This window comes from Dasypus novemcinctus, chromosome 1 (assembly GCF_030445035.2).
Source record: "Dasypus novemcinctus isolate mDasNov1 chromosome 1, mDasNov1.1.hap2, whole genome shotgun sequence".
In the NCBI taxonomy this organism is placed as follows: Eukaryota; Metazoa; Chordata; class Mammalia; order Cingulata; family Dasypodidae; genus Dasypus; species Dasypus novemcinctus.
Genome location: NC_080673.1, coordinates 2,531,436 through 2,546,569, shown reverse-complemented (window position 1 = coordinate 2,546,569; position 15,134 = coordinate 2,531,436). Strand labels below are relative to the sequence as shown.

At 43.1% G+C, this 15,134-nt stretch overlaps 1 long non-coding RNA gene across 1 annotated transcript; it reads right to left on the bottom strand.

Annotated features, from left to right (window-relative positions):
• Positions 1 to 737: 737 nt before the first annotated feature.
• On the bottom strand, positions 738 to 8,259 carry LOC131278022 (uncharacterized). The gene is made up of 3 exons (XR_009185158.1): positions 8,173 to 8,259; positions 8,038 to 8,074; positions 738 to 749 (listed from the first exon to the last, which is right to left on the bottom strand). It is a non-coding gene; the product is annotated as an uncharacterized lncRNA (long non-coding RNA).
• Between the last annotated feature and the right edge of the window lie 6,875 nt (positions 8,260 to 15,134).

The window sequence follows — 15,134 nt, the reverse complement described above, 5'->3', positions numbered from 1 at the left end:
CAAAAGAATATTGTTTGGGGGGGAATTCACTCAATTTTTTATTTGTTCTTTACAGAAACATTTTAGTCATGGAAAACTGGCAATCATTTTGTTCCCCAACACATCCAAAATGGGGCATATCAGATGAAGACTCTCATACTGCAGTGAAATGAGGAACCAACACTCACTGAATAGATGTCTACAGGATAAGCACACTGAATCATTTATGGATAACAAGATATGCCAAAGGTGGTTTGATTTGAGCTGGTTTCATTCAGTTTAGAACACAGTCTATAAAGAAGTTCCCCTATTTGGTTTTTCAAATATATTTATGTCTCATAAACAATCTTTAATTACAATTAGGGTGAGGTAAAGCTAAGATAGCTAATGAAAGTGAATCTGCAACACTCAGTTAACTAATTAATCACAGTCTTAGATGACCTCTTTCTGTAACACAGGGGTTCTTAACCTTTTTTGTTCCATAGACCCCTCTGACAGTCAGGTGAAAACCATGGACCCCTTAAAAAGTCCACACTGTATTGTGTATTAGTTAATAAATATTTCATGTCCACTCCAGCACATCCCCACAAGAATAATGTATTTTTGAATTTCACTTCAAGCTCACAGACCCCTGGTTAAGAACGCCTGCTATAGAAGATGCTCCAATTCAGGCTTTATGAAAGGCCTCCAGTTCCATTAACCTTCAGGAAATTCACCTCATTTGGAGAATACTGGCTGCCATTACTCTGCAATGTGAGATCGTTTTGCACCTTAAAGAAGAAGAAAAAGAAAGCATGGTATATTCCACTGGACTGTAAAGTTGCTGCGGTAAGAATGCATCTTTCTTCCTCCTACACTACATTAACTAATGAGTGTTTTAAGTCAGGCATAGACACATTTCCTAAAACCATGAAAGCTGTATTCCTAGAGGAGTACATATGAACTGGAACACAAACTAAGGTGAGGGACCTCCCAGCACAAAGTACCTGTCAACATCAGCTTGTCTGTTTACCTGTGTGGTCACCAGCCATGCTGCCATTGGCTTCTTCCACATGCAGCTCCCACCCCATTTTAATTACAGTCTTCTAGAAAGGGTCCAAGCCAGCAGTTCCCAAATACACAGAATCACATGGGGAGCTGTTAATAAAAACTTTTGCCTAAACCCAAAAGCACCTGGGCAAATCACATGCTGTCAGTTCAACATCAATTTGCCTTGACAATCATGGTTCAAAGAAAGTTTTCAAGAAAAAAACAAGCTCAGTTAAAATGTGCAGAGCTTGGAATTGACCATGGGTGACATTCTGGTTTCCAAGAGGAGTGGCTCAGTGGGTGCTGGTACCCCTGAGACCCACAGAGAAGACACTTGGGAGCAATTCCAGAGGGATGCTGACAACTAAAAGACAACTCCATGAAAAAATGGGCCCAGGATGTGAATGGACATTTCTCCAAAGAATATATACAAATGGCAAAAAAGCAAATGAAAAGATGCTCATCATGACTGGCTATTAGGGAAATGCAAATCAAAACCACGATGAGATACCAAGTCACACCCACCTGAATGGTTACTATTTTTAAAGATGGGAAGGTACAGGTGTTGGAGAGGATGTTGAGAAATACATCCTCGAACGTTGTTGGTGGGAATATAAAATGGTGCAGTCACTGTATAAAGTTTGACTGTTCTGAGAAAGTACAGAATTACCATATGGCCTAGGTATATACCCCAAGAACCTGAAAGTGGGGTGTCGAGCAGATATGCATAGCAATATTCGTACTAGCCACAAGGTGGAAGAAACCCAAGTGTCCCTCAAGAGAAGGAGTGTACAAACAAAATGTGTTACACACAATGGAAGACTACACAGCTGTAGAAAGAATGGAGTTCTGACTCATGCAACGGCATAGATGAACATTTTTGAGTAGAAGAAGCCAAGCATAAAAGAGCAAAGGTGGCAGGATCTCAGTGATAGGAAATAACTAGAATGTGCAAATTCATAGAGGCAGGAGGTAGACTACAAAGTTGGGATAGGATGGGGGTGAGTACAGAGTTTCTGGGTGGTCGAGGAAAACATTTTGGGAATGGATGGTGGTGATGGGGTTGAGAGCACCACACTGTGAATGGGATTAAGGCCAATGAATTGTATGCATGAAAGGGGCTAAAATGGGAAATGTTATGCTGTACATATATGACCACAACACCTGTTTGTTTGTTTTTTAATTAAGGAATTTGATAGCTTCACTTTAGCCATGTAGAGGATGAGAAATGTGAGGCCTGGAGATGAAAAAGGTCAGCAGTCCTTTGGATATATATTTGAATTTTGGGGGGTCAAGATTGGGGCCTGGAGTCATTCTTATTCAAGGGGCACCTGAGCCTGTAGCATACCAGGAAAACCAGGGGAGAGAGATGCACAGAGATGAGGGGCCCCACAGGGCACAACGCTAGCTTATTTCATGATGATCTTTCTTCTTTTTTTGATTTTATTTTTTATATGTCAGGGACTAAACTTGGTACCTCGTACATGCAAAGCAGGCACTCAGCCACTGAGCTACACCACTATGCTCTACTTTCTTTTTTTTTTTTATGATAATCAAGAACCCTGTAGATCCACCCTAATGAAAATGCTGGTAATTGCTAATATAAACATCTTCATATATTCCACCAAGTTCATGCCATTCTCTATTCTTATCTTGAATTCACTGTTGAGTAATGCTATTCTTAAAAATCTTAAAAATCAGGAAGTGGATGTGGCTCAACTGATAGAGCATCCACCTACCATATGGAGAGTCCAGGGTTCAATCCCCAGGGCCCCCTGACCTGTGTGATGAGCTGGCCCATGTACAGTGCTGCCACATGCAAGGAGTGCTGTGCCACACAGGAGCACCTCTGCATAGGGGTGCCCCACATGCAAGGTGTGTGCCCCACAAGGAGAGCCACCCCACATGAAAAAAGCACAGCCCACCCAGGAGTGGTGCCACACACATGGATAGCTGACACAGCAAGATGACTCAACAAAAAAGAGATGCGGTTTCCCAGTGCAACCTAATAATGCAGGTGGATGCGGAAGAACACACAGCAAATGGACACAGAGAGCAGAAAATGGGGGGGGGGGGAGGAGAGAGAAATAAATAAAATAAATATATATATATATAAATTATGTTCTAGCTTTGAGTTTATGTCAAAACCAGAACATATTTTTAGGGGGGAAAATGTCCTCATTTTCCCTATTCAGTTAAGTGGCTTTGTTAGAACTTCCAACAAGGAACTTGACTTCTGGGCTGGTTCTCGTGATAAGCAACACCTTCCCCTCCTATTTCCTGTCATTCCCCCTAACTCTTCAGCTCATTCTCTATTATTTATATACAGAAAGGTCATTTGCAGTTCTCCCTGAATGGATGCCAGGCTACCCAAAATTCCTGTGGAAAGTCATCAAACATGAGTATAAAGTCAGAGAAAGCAGTGCCAATGACAAACTGCCTCATGCTCTTGGCCTCCCCGTATCTAACTGGGTCCCACACCATTACACACAGTGCAGCTTCCTGCACATGTGCTCAACACAGCTTCCAGTTACCAATCCAAGCCCACCCCACCCCACCAGTCTAGTTTGCTCATCTCTCCGTAAACTCCTTATCCCATTCTCAGCCACCAAAGTGCCTACGACAGACTCAGGATGACAACTTTATTGCCTTCATATTCCAGTCTTCTACACCAAAACAAGGTTGAAGCCACTCCAGGTTACCAAGAGATACTGGTTAGTTGACTTAAGAGTATCCTGGAAGGTTTGCTCTCTTCCCAAATGGGATGAAAGAGAGAATGTGAAAATAACCAGATCATAAATGAGAAACATATTTAAGTTCTGCATAGTCATCATTGCCAGCCTTGCCAAGGCACAACTTCCTTTTCTTTTTCCTGCTCTGTGTGACTTCCTTTTCCCACCAGAGCCAGCTAATCCAACCTCCCTTTTTAAAATCGTGAACATGCATCTAGTCAAAGATGGTGAATTGCCCTAGAAGGAAGACAAGGAGTAAGAATTTCTTACTCCAGTAGGAGGACTCCTCATCCAACCAAAAAGGATGGGAAAAAACACCTTGAATTAATTAACATAACACAAAACATTATACATAAGAGATGGACTCAAGGTATTTTTCCAGAGGGTTTGTTTCCCCCAATCTCCTGAATTCAGGTACACAGACATATCTCTTTTTGATACTCTATGAGATGGAAAGTTCAAGGACATTTCAAGCAGGTGCTTAAACAAAGGGGGGAGGGGGTGGTGACCAAACTGACTGAAGGATTGATACATTACTTGGAACTGAAATATCATTCTTTGGGGTGACACTAGGATTCTCCACATAATAAAATGATGGCAAACAGTCAAATTTTGCGAAAATCCCATGAAGCTTTATGGGCAATTGGAAACGTTCCGGATGCGTTTCAATTTAGATAAGCATAAGGAAATGCATTACAAGAATAGAATATAAATTGTGCCTAAATGATGGAGTACCTTCAGCAATCAGTTAAAACCCAGTGGTCTGTCCACTGAATGGGCAGGACATTGAAATTTTCCTTCCCAAAGTCCATTCCTTATCATTGGATCCTCTTTCTCTCCCTTCTGTAAGCCCTCAGGGACTGCTGGCTGTGTGCCAGCCACTGCGCATGACCGTACTCAGAGGGGAACCCCTAAGTGTCTGTGCTTGTGTCAAACAATGGGAGAAAAGCAAAGAACAGGAAAAATAAAGAGATCAATAGAGAGAATAAAATTCCCCTGGGAAAATCTAGAAACAGCTCACCTTTGCTGATGGGAAAATGAGAAGTTCAACATTAAGAGAATCTTGGACAAATATTAAGAGAATGTGACACTGAAATATTCTTTCCTAACCACTGAGATGTCCAACCTTAGTAGAAGTTCTTAATAACTATTGGAATTATTAGTGCTTCACGGCATCAACAAAAAGCACTCAAGTATAGAGCTACTTGGATTAAGTGATGGGATGAAGACTAGATCAAGGCAAAACTTGACCTGGGGTCAGTCAGTACTTAGTCCAGGATATACCCACCCCTGTTCCTTCCATTCCCCATCTGCATTCCTGGTGGGAGGCAAAATGCATCACCATGGACATACATGCTCTCTACCCCTGCTGAGACTAGTTGTTCAGAAAAGGATTGGTCTATTCGGGTCCCACTAGGTTTCTAAATATGACAAGGCTTAGTACATCACCACTAGTCCACATCATGCAGAAGCAATATGATGTAGTGGAAAAGCAGGGACCAGCCATTTACCACCTAAGTCATTCGGGCCAGCATGTGACCTGATGGCAGCTCCAGGTTCTGCACCTGTAGACTGTGCCTCATAACGCCCACCTTTCCCTAATACCTTATCTGGATCCTGAATGCCTGAGGGCAGGACCTTGGCTTAGTTCACTGCTAGTTCTTTGGGTGCCATGGTATGTACTCAGTAAGTATGTGCTGAATGAAAGGAGTAACAATGACCCATGTCAAACACCTCACACCCTGTCTGGATGAAGTAAGGCCTCAATACGTGGCAGGTTTCACGATCAGGAAGACCTTCATTTCAGCAGAAGACACTGGAGATCCTTGGATGATCCTCTAATTGTACACTGAGATGGAGTGGACACACTGTTTCCCCTAGAGGCACTGAGCTCTGCTGGGACTCCTGATGCCATGCTCATTGGTGGACATCTGTCTGGTGAGGTCAAAAGCATGTCTGCAGCAAGACACTACCTTGGTCTGGAAACATCCCCTCATAGACTGATGAGTTGCAAGGGAGGATTGAAAAAGCAGTAATTACCCAGTGGGGAAATCGGGCCACACCTTTGCCAGGTGAAGGAATTACTACCACCAGGGAGGGGTAGATTGGTGTGGCAAGCCTCCAGTTGGGGCACCCCGGGGCAGTTTTCCAACCAAGAGTGCAGAACCCCAATCTAATTATGAATCATCAGGAAACCTCAGATGAATGTAAAATGAGGAACATTCTATTGGAAAGGGGGTGGGGGAGAGCAGGGACTGTGTCCTTCAAAATTTCAAGGTCACAAAAGTTAAAGAAAGTTTGTAGTATGTGCTGATATAGCCTGTGCATAAATTCAAAATTGTTTCCAAGTGTACCTAGTCCCCAAAATGGCCAAATAAGTAATATAGGCCCTACAGTATTTGAACCCTCAGAAAGGATGTAAGACTGAATGTGTATTCAGGGCTGCCTACAGACGGAATGTGGAAGATATGCTAATCCAAGCTGGCTTGGATGTGGAGAATATGTAACTCGCCTGGAGGAAATAACCTATCTGATACTAAGATCAAACACTGAAGAACCTAACTAGAGGTCTGTTTGCATACCATCACAGTTAGTCTCCCTAATCCTATATCCTCTGTATAAAAGGGTCTGAAAAAGGCTATTCGGGACTTGGTTTTTATTAAGACAAGAGTCTGCCAAGCCTGGCCGGTCAAAATAAATCAACTTCCTTCTCGGTACTCTCGTGTCCTGGCCTTCGATACTGCGCACACCCGATTTCTCTACAACATTTCCAGATCAAAGGAGGCTGTAGCTACACCCCCAATAAATGCAACACCAATTCCTAGACTAGATCCAGCACTGGAGGGGGCAAGGCTATGAAGGACCTTCCTTCCTTATGGAAGGAAGATTAGATGAAAGAATTTTATCAATGTAGATGTATGAAGTTAATATTGAAAGGTAGCTCTCTAAGATAAAATGCCTGTTAGTAAAAAACCCACACTGAAATGGTGAGGAGTAAAGGCTATGGTGTAAGAAGCATACCCTCTAATGGTTTAGAAAAAGAACTCTGTGTGTATGTGCTGTGGGGGCTGGAGGGAGGGGAAGAGTAGAGAGGGAAGGGGGAAGTAGAGATGGAGTAAATGGCAGTATAAATGGAGTGCTTGTTAATAATAGGCAAATGTGGGTAAAAGAATAAATGGATGGTAGGGAGTGGGGCATATGGGAATCCTGTACAGTTTTATGTGACAGTTGCATAATCTAAGTATCTTTAAAAAAAAAAAAAGAATATATGAATGTTCCTTGAAATGGCTTTTTTTTGGGGGGGGGGCAATCTTTCATAAGTTTAGAATGATTTCCAAATAAAGTCCTTAAAAAATAAAATGTGCCTGTGCAGAATCAGCAGCAGCAGTGTCTGGAATGGAGAGCTGATGACATGGGCCCAGGGCAGCCTACACACGAAAGGCTTCCTGCTGTTCCAGGATGGGGTGATGCAGCAATGTCTCCGCCAGGAAGGCAGTGGTGCCCAGATTCTGTCTAAGACCACACCCCTAGCAATAAAAGACTAGGAGAAGAATAACAGCTACCATTTATGGCATGTCCTGTGTTGCAAGACCCTTCTTGCATCATCTCATTCCATTTTTATAACAGCTATTATTCTCACTCCAATTAGCAGAAAATGAGGGCAATTAACTGGCCCATGGTAAACCCTTGAGCTGGGAATGACTGATACCCAAAGCAATTGCAAGCAAGTCACTCTGCTCAACTAACCCATACTCTCAGGGGACAAGGCTCTGACATTTATTGTCCCCTTTCCTCCTATTTCTTTAGCACAGAGACTTACCAGTGTGAGACTGCACATGGACTGACACCTCAGGGTATATAAATTGGCTCGTGCACAATCCTGCCTTGACATTGGCCACTCTAAGCCCATTCAACAAGAAGGGACTTAAAGAGTGTTCCTCACTCAAACCTCTCTCCCTATGACCAGGGTAAATTCATCTTTTTAAGCCCCTCTAGGTTCATTCCTACTTCACCTCAAAACTGCCTTCTCCACAGTCACTTAAATTTTCCTTCATGTAACTCTACCCAAACCCCCCTTTCCCTGTTCTCAGATAGTTCTGGTAGTTTCTCTTTGATATATTCTTTTCTTTTAAGTAATAATAAACTTTATTTTCAAAGAAGTTTTAGGCTTACAGAAAAACAACACGAGAAGGACAGGCCATTCCATACGACCCCACCACCACCACCCATGAATCCTCAGGGAACATGGTGGCCAGAATTCCGTGGCAGGCCCTGGCTAGTCTGAGAGCACCCTTACCTCACACCCTGGCGACGTCTCCAGCTGAATCTGACCACTGTAGGAATAAGGGAAGAAAAAAGATAGCAGGGGAATTTAAAGCACAAATGCTTCGATGTAAAAAGGAGGAGTCTGTTTTTGTTACTAAAAACATACTTCAGTGCAGAATCTTGTAATTCTAAGGCTTCTGCTGATTTCATGGGATAAAGGTTTACAACACTTCTCTTGCTAATATCTTCACTTAATCTAAAAGGTATGAGGGGAAAAGATGTAAGCAAATTTATTAAGCATTTATTTGCAATAAATTCTACCACTTTGGGTCATCTTTACTTTCAAAAGTTAGTATCTCTTTAGGATTAGATGATGAAAAGTTTATGATAAAATTTCAAACTACACAGTATTTTCCTACCACATGCCAAAATATAATTTTCCATTTGGTATATCTAAATCTAACTTATTTGCTACCTAACAGAAGTTTCTGAGAAAGCCATCATTTTCATAGGTATCATATACTAAATTTTATTCTAGAATTTTATTAATTTACAGAAGCAAGTTAAGTTGTTGAGAGTACTACATTATGGAATATGCATAAGGGAATTTGGTTTTAATAGGATGAACTCTGATTTACACTAATGCTTTCACTTTAAATATAAGAATTCATAAATAATTGGTCATGCATTTTTATTTTTGAAATTTTCTAATATTTAGAATCTGAATGTTAACCAGTGAGATTTTTTACAAAGAGCTATAAAACCAGAAATCTCAGAAAGTCATATAAAAATCACAAAGCCATTTTAAAGGGTAGAAATGCATTCATGTTATACATGCCTATTGGAAATGCTATCAAACTAATGATCAGAAATCCTTGAGAGAAAAAAACAAGATAAAAGCAAAACAGGACATCAGTGTTCCACTACATGTTTGAATGTTAAGTTTGTATAAAATCTAAATCTTTGAAATGTAATACAATAATCAGTGCTTAACAAAAATAAAATCAAAACAATAATGCCTGACAAAGTTATTCTCAATAAATACTTAATGAATAATTTTTTTTAAACCCACACAAAACACACACACACAATCTGGAATATCCAATGCATATATAAATGTTTTTGATTAATTTTCAGCCCCATGCCACTAGAAATAAACAACTTCCATCTCTTGAAGTGCCTTATCTTTTTAAGAAGCAACAGGTGGGCTGGAAAGTCTCCTTTTTCTATTTTTTTTTTTAAACCAAGCTAGGTTTCCAGAAAAGTGTGGGTGTACTGGGTGGCTTAATGGGATCAGATCTTGAGACAGGATGGTTTGTGTATTTGGGCTAGGGTTTTTCCTAATTGCTGGAGGATAGAATCCTGGCTGGTTTTTCCTAGGAGTCCAAGATTTCCCTTGAAGGTTTGAGTAATTGGATGTGGTCCTTTGAACAGAATTTCAAAAGGTGAATAACCCCAGGACCTGGGGAAGCCTCTGACTCTGAGGAGTGCTAATGGGAGCAGATTTACTCAGGGGAGGCCTTTTTTTTTTTTTTAACAGAACTTGGCTAGGGTGGTTTTGAGAGTTAGGGTTTTACTTGCCCTGAGCTCTGGGGCTTATATGCTGTATGGAGTATTCACTTAATTTGTAACATTTTGCTAGCTCTTGGATGATGGCTGCTATGACAGTCAGGCCATTGTTGCTGCTTATGGATAAGGGTATTCTGTGCCATGAAACTATTTTTCAGAGTGAAGCATTAGTTACTTTTTTGCTTTTTTAGTGCGGTGGGAAAGGCCTTGACCCAGCCTGAGAAGGTGCACATTATTACTAATGAGTACCTATACCCTCGACTTGGTTTTATTTCTGTAAAGTCCATTGCTAAGTTTTTAAAAGGGGCAATTCCTGTGGGTTGGATGCCTGCCAGGCCTGGGGACCTCGGGAGGGGTTGTCCTTAGTGCAGGTTTGGCATTGGCTGCTAACGGTGGTGCAGGGCGAGGCCATCTGGGCACTGTGGTAATATTTTCTGAGCAGGGCTCTTAAAGCAGCTTTGCCCAGGTGCGTGAGCTGGTCTATTGTTGAACAAGGGTGTGGGCGGTCCCCTTTGGGATGAAGACTCAGCCACCCGGGAGTAGCCAGTTTCCCTCGGGTGCTTTTTTGAAATGACAAACTTTAGATACCAAACTTGTTGCTGGCAAATCTGAGCCTATTTCCATCTCTGAGAAAACTGCTGCTGTCTGTGAATAGGGTTTGATTTGGGCAAGAAAGTGGCCTGTCCTGGAGGTCGGGGCACCTGGCATACACTTTTTTTGTTACTTCTGTACAGTCATGTTCAGGAGGTTTTCTTTTGGTCAGCAGGAAAGTGGCAGGATTCAGGAAAATGGGGGGGGGGGGGTTCTGAAGCCCTGTGGGAGTTGAGTCCAAGTTAACTGAAATTTTTTGTTGAGTTTTGGGATTCTCCCATTCAAGAACAAATAGGGATTGGTTCTGGGGAACCACCCACAGGCAGAAAAAAAAGGATTTTTTTTTCTTGTACTTTAACCTTATCATTTCCTTGGTTTTCTTTTTTTTTTTTTTATTGATTTTGTAAAAATATTACATTAAAAAAATATGAGGTCCCATTCGACCCCATCACCCCCACTGCACCCCTCCCCCCCCAGCAACACTCACTCCCATCATCAGTGGCCCCAGGCCATAACTGTCCCATTAAGAGGTACTGGCAGCAGTGGGAGTGTTTCAGCGTGAAGTATTCCTCCCTTTTCAGGGTGGCCTTTTGCGATTGGTTGGGTCTGGATTTTTTAAGGCTGCTGTTAACAGGGAGATTTTGTCTTGATTGACAAATACTGTTTGAGACTTTGAGGAGCTGGGAGTAGTTTATTTCTGTGAACCCATTTAGCTTTCAAAGTTTCCATTTGATGTCTGATGCCTCCTGGGTGATGAGAGATGCACTGACCATTCTCTGGCTTTCCAGGGCTTCTGGGTTGAAGAGAGTGTAGATCCTGAAGGCTTTGCAGATCTCTCAGAGTTTCTTCAGGCTGTTGATTGATGGAGGCCTTTTAGGATATGTTTGTGGGCTGCCTCGCTCCTTCTTGTACCATTCTGAGGAGGGCTTTTTGATATCACTGAAGGGCAGCCTGTCCCTGATTCGTGTTAAAGTTTCAGACTGATTGAGCTTTTGGTGCTGCTTCTGGGGCCCATTCCTCTGGTTTCAGACAGTTGTGGGGGTCTGTTCTCACAACCAGTTTCTGGCTTCCATGAGGATCTGGCGTCTCTGCTCCATGTTGAACAGGGTTAGGAGGAGTTGGAGGCAATCACCCCAAGTGGGGCGGTGGGCTTGGAAAATGGACTCCATGAGGTGGATAAGAGCCTGAGGCTTTTCCACATGTGAAGGGGTGTGGTGCTTCCAGTTTAAGAGATCTGCAGTGGTGAAAGCTTGATGAAACAGGATTGGCCTCCTGGGTTGTTCAGTCCCATCTGCACTGATCTGGGTGGACCCTGTGTTTCCTGGAGGGTCTTCTGAAGCACAGGCTGCACTGACTGATGTCCCCTTGCCAAAGGGGTTTCAGGATCCCCCTCAGGGCTGACAGGCCTGGGGGCCTGAAGGTGGAGTCGTCTCTGGGAGATCTGCCTGTGGAGGCTCCAGGGCAGGGAAATATTCTGGAATGGCTGTACTATACAGCAGGAATAGTGGATTTCCTTCTGGAGATTTTTGTAGAATAAAAGGTTTTCAAAGTCTGTCTGTTTGTGTTACTAGGACCCTACTCTGACCCTTCCTAAGAGAGCAGGGTTTGGGCAATTTCTTTTCTTTTTTTTTTTTTTTTAAGATTTATTTATTTATTTAATTTCCCCCCCTCCCCTGGTTGTCTATTCTTGGTGTCTATTTGCTGCGTCTTGTTTCTTTGTCCACTTCTGTTGTCGTCAGCAGCACGGGAAGTGTGGGCGGCGCCATTCCTGGGCAGGCTGCTCTTTCTTCTCACGCTGGGCGGCTTTCCTCATGGGCGCACTCCTTGCGCGTGGGGCTCCCCCACGCGGGGGACACCCTTGCGTGGCACTGCACTCCTTGCGCGCATCAGCGCTGCGCATGGCCAGCTCCACACGGGTCAAGGAGGCCCGGGGTTTGAACCGCGGACCTCCCATATGGTAGACGGACGCCCTAACCACTGGGCCAAAGTCCGTTTCCCGGTTTGGGCAATTTCTAACCAGGAATTGAAGTAGGGAAACTCATCGGGGTGGCCGGGGGCTTCAGTGACTGTCTGCCAAACTGCATGAACCTTGGCCACCTCTAGGGTTCCCTCTGAGGGCTAATTAACACTAAACTTAGGCCACTCAACTTTGCACAGAATCTGGATAGTTCTGGAGGACATACCATAATTCCTGGAAAAGGCCTTTTTGAAAAATTTTTTTCAATTGACTTTGTAATAATACTACACCAAAAATATATATATATGAGGTCCCATTCAACCCCACCACCCCCACCCCACCTCTCCCCCCCAGCAACACCCACCCCCATCATTATGACACATCCACTGCACCTGGCAAGTACATCTCTGGGCACCTCTGCACCCCATGGTCAATGGTCCACACCATGGCCCATACTCTCCCCCATTCCATCCAGTGGGCCCCGTGAGGATCCACAACGTCCGGTGATTGCCCCTGAAGCACCATCCAGGGCAGCTCCATGTCCCAAAGACGCCTCCACCTCTCATCTCCTCCTGCCTTTCCCCATACCCATCAGCCACCATATCCACTTTTCCCAATCCAATGCCACCTTTTCTATGTGGACATTGGATTGGTTGTGTCCATTGCACCTCTATGTCAAGAGGACATACCATCTAAGATAGTGAGTTTGGATTGTGATGATCCCATCCCTTAGCTGGTGTCACAGGTCAAACAAAGGAGGGGTGTCCCTCACAAGGCCACTCAGATGCCTGCTTGTCCGTGTTTCTCAAGAGAACTTAGCCTCGCCTTAGCTAAGGCATTATGTAGAGTCTGGATTATCCATTATGCCGTATGGCATAGCCGCTGAGTGCAGGTTGGGACCCACTTGGGTTCTGTAGCACAGGCCATGGGCCACAGACTAGATCAGTAGAGGCCTCTGCAGTCCCCAGTCATTTACTCAATCACTCAGAGCTTACACAGTCCCACCCAAGGGAGTGCCCTATCCTGAAATCTTGAATCTCAAGATTTTAGGAGGTGATCAGTCTGCACTTGTATCTGAGATGGGCCTGACTGGGTCTCAGAGCCCTGGGGCCTTACCTTTCCAGCATCTTCTTATGTTGTTCAATCCACCCCTCCACTGAGTCAGGCTGGGTCAGAGGACATGGCCCACAGGGATCCTTTCCCTGAAGGATGCCCCATCAAGGGGACAGGTGGTGCTGCCTCGTTCATGTGGAGATCTCCACCAGCCATGCCTGCCAGTCTCAAACCAGAGGCTCAAAGGGCCAGCATAGTTGGGTTTCCCAGTCAGGGAACCAAATGTTGCTGTAAAGCTGGGAGTTCTGAGTGGCAGAAAAGCCCAAGTGGTACTCAGATTAGCAGAGGAACAGATTTATAACATACAGGCCCAGAGGAGAGTCAGTCTCCAAATTCTGAGCCCTGTTTTTCAGTTTTCATAGGTTTATATAAGATTTTATGTGGGACTAGCATGGCTCTCACTCATTGGCTAATGCATTGCTAGGTGGAATTTTGCAAGTGGGGTTACAGAGGCAGAAGGTAGGTGCAAGGTCATGCTTTTGCAGGCTGATTTACAGAAGCGGAGGCAGGAGTGGTTTGTTAGATTACAGAAGTGGGGGGGGCAGGCAGGAGTGGTTCATTTGATAATCTCCTGCAAGGCCATGTTCTCATGGGCTGATTTACAGAAGCAGGGCACAGGATTGGCTTGTTAGATAATTTTCTGCAAGGTTAGGCTTTTTATTTCATAACAGCCAGGATACAAAGGAAAGAAGTATATGTAAACCAGAAGGTAATGAGATGCAACCCTTTCTTTCTACCAAATTCCACTTTTGGTGGTCAAGATTATCCTACTGAAGCAATGAAGTAGGAAAACCAGCTTTTACCAGTTGGCTGGGCCTGCACAGAAGCCCCTGGCTGTCCTCACTTCAACTTGCTGATTAGCATAGTAAATTTCCCACCCAGAGGTGGAGTTATCTGCCCCTTTCTTGATCACCCAATGTATGTGCAATCATGATTTTCTGAACATACTAATCATGCAATTATATAACCAGCTATGTGTGTTCATCCATAAGCAGAAAAACTGATGCATAATCAAAGAAAATGCTAAGTAGTAACTAGGCATTTAAGCAAGAGAGAAACTGCTGCATGGGGAGCTGGGTCTGAGTCACTTTGGACTGGCCTTGGCTCCTTACCTCTGCAGATGTAATAAATGTAGGTTTGCCTAGCTCTCATGTGAAAGCTTTCTTCATGTCATCTCTGCTTATCCACAGAGGCCCTTCTCTGAGGCCTAACAACTATATATTTCACTATATAGGAAAAAAGAATAACTGAGAAGTATTTAAAATGACTAAATTCATTTACAGAAGCCAAAACATTTGAAGTACAGACTAGATCTCCTATTCGTTCAATCCCCAAATGTAATGTGTTCACACACACCCATTCAAGTAAACCTCATACACCGAATATGTCAATCTATGTAAAAGATACTCCAGGAACTTATTATTTCAATTTAAAAATCCACAAAAAAACATTCATAAAGACTATTTCATTTATTTAAAAAACTGACTGAAAAGGAAGGAAATATAGTTTCTGAACTGATAAGGCCATAATTATTCAATTAATTATCAATGATTAGTAGTAACTCATAAAGTTTAGTTTCAACAAATAAATAGGTTACTAGTTAAAACTTCTTTACTTTCTGACTTGGGGTATTTGTGGGAAGGGCCAGTTATCTATCTTCTTCATGCTTAGCAGTATTGTATACCACTGTAGTTATTTACATTCAACTTCACAGATAAAACCCAAACAGATTAAAAAACAAACAAAACATTGGTATAGTCTCTTGTAATAATATTAGCCACCATTTATGCAATGGCCCCTATGTGTTAGACATATGTAATCTCAGTTTATTCTACAGACAAGAAAAATGGAATTTAGAGAAATGTAGTGATTTCTGAAGGATGCACAGGTATTACATG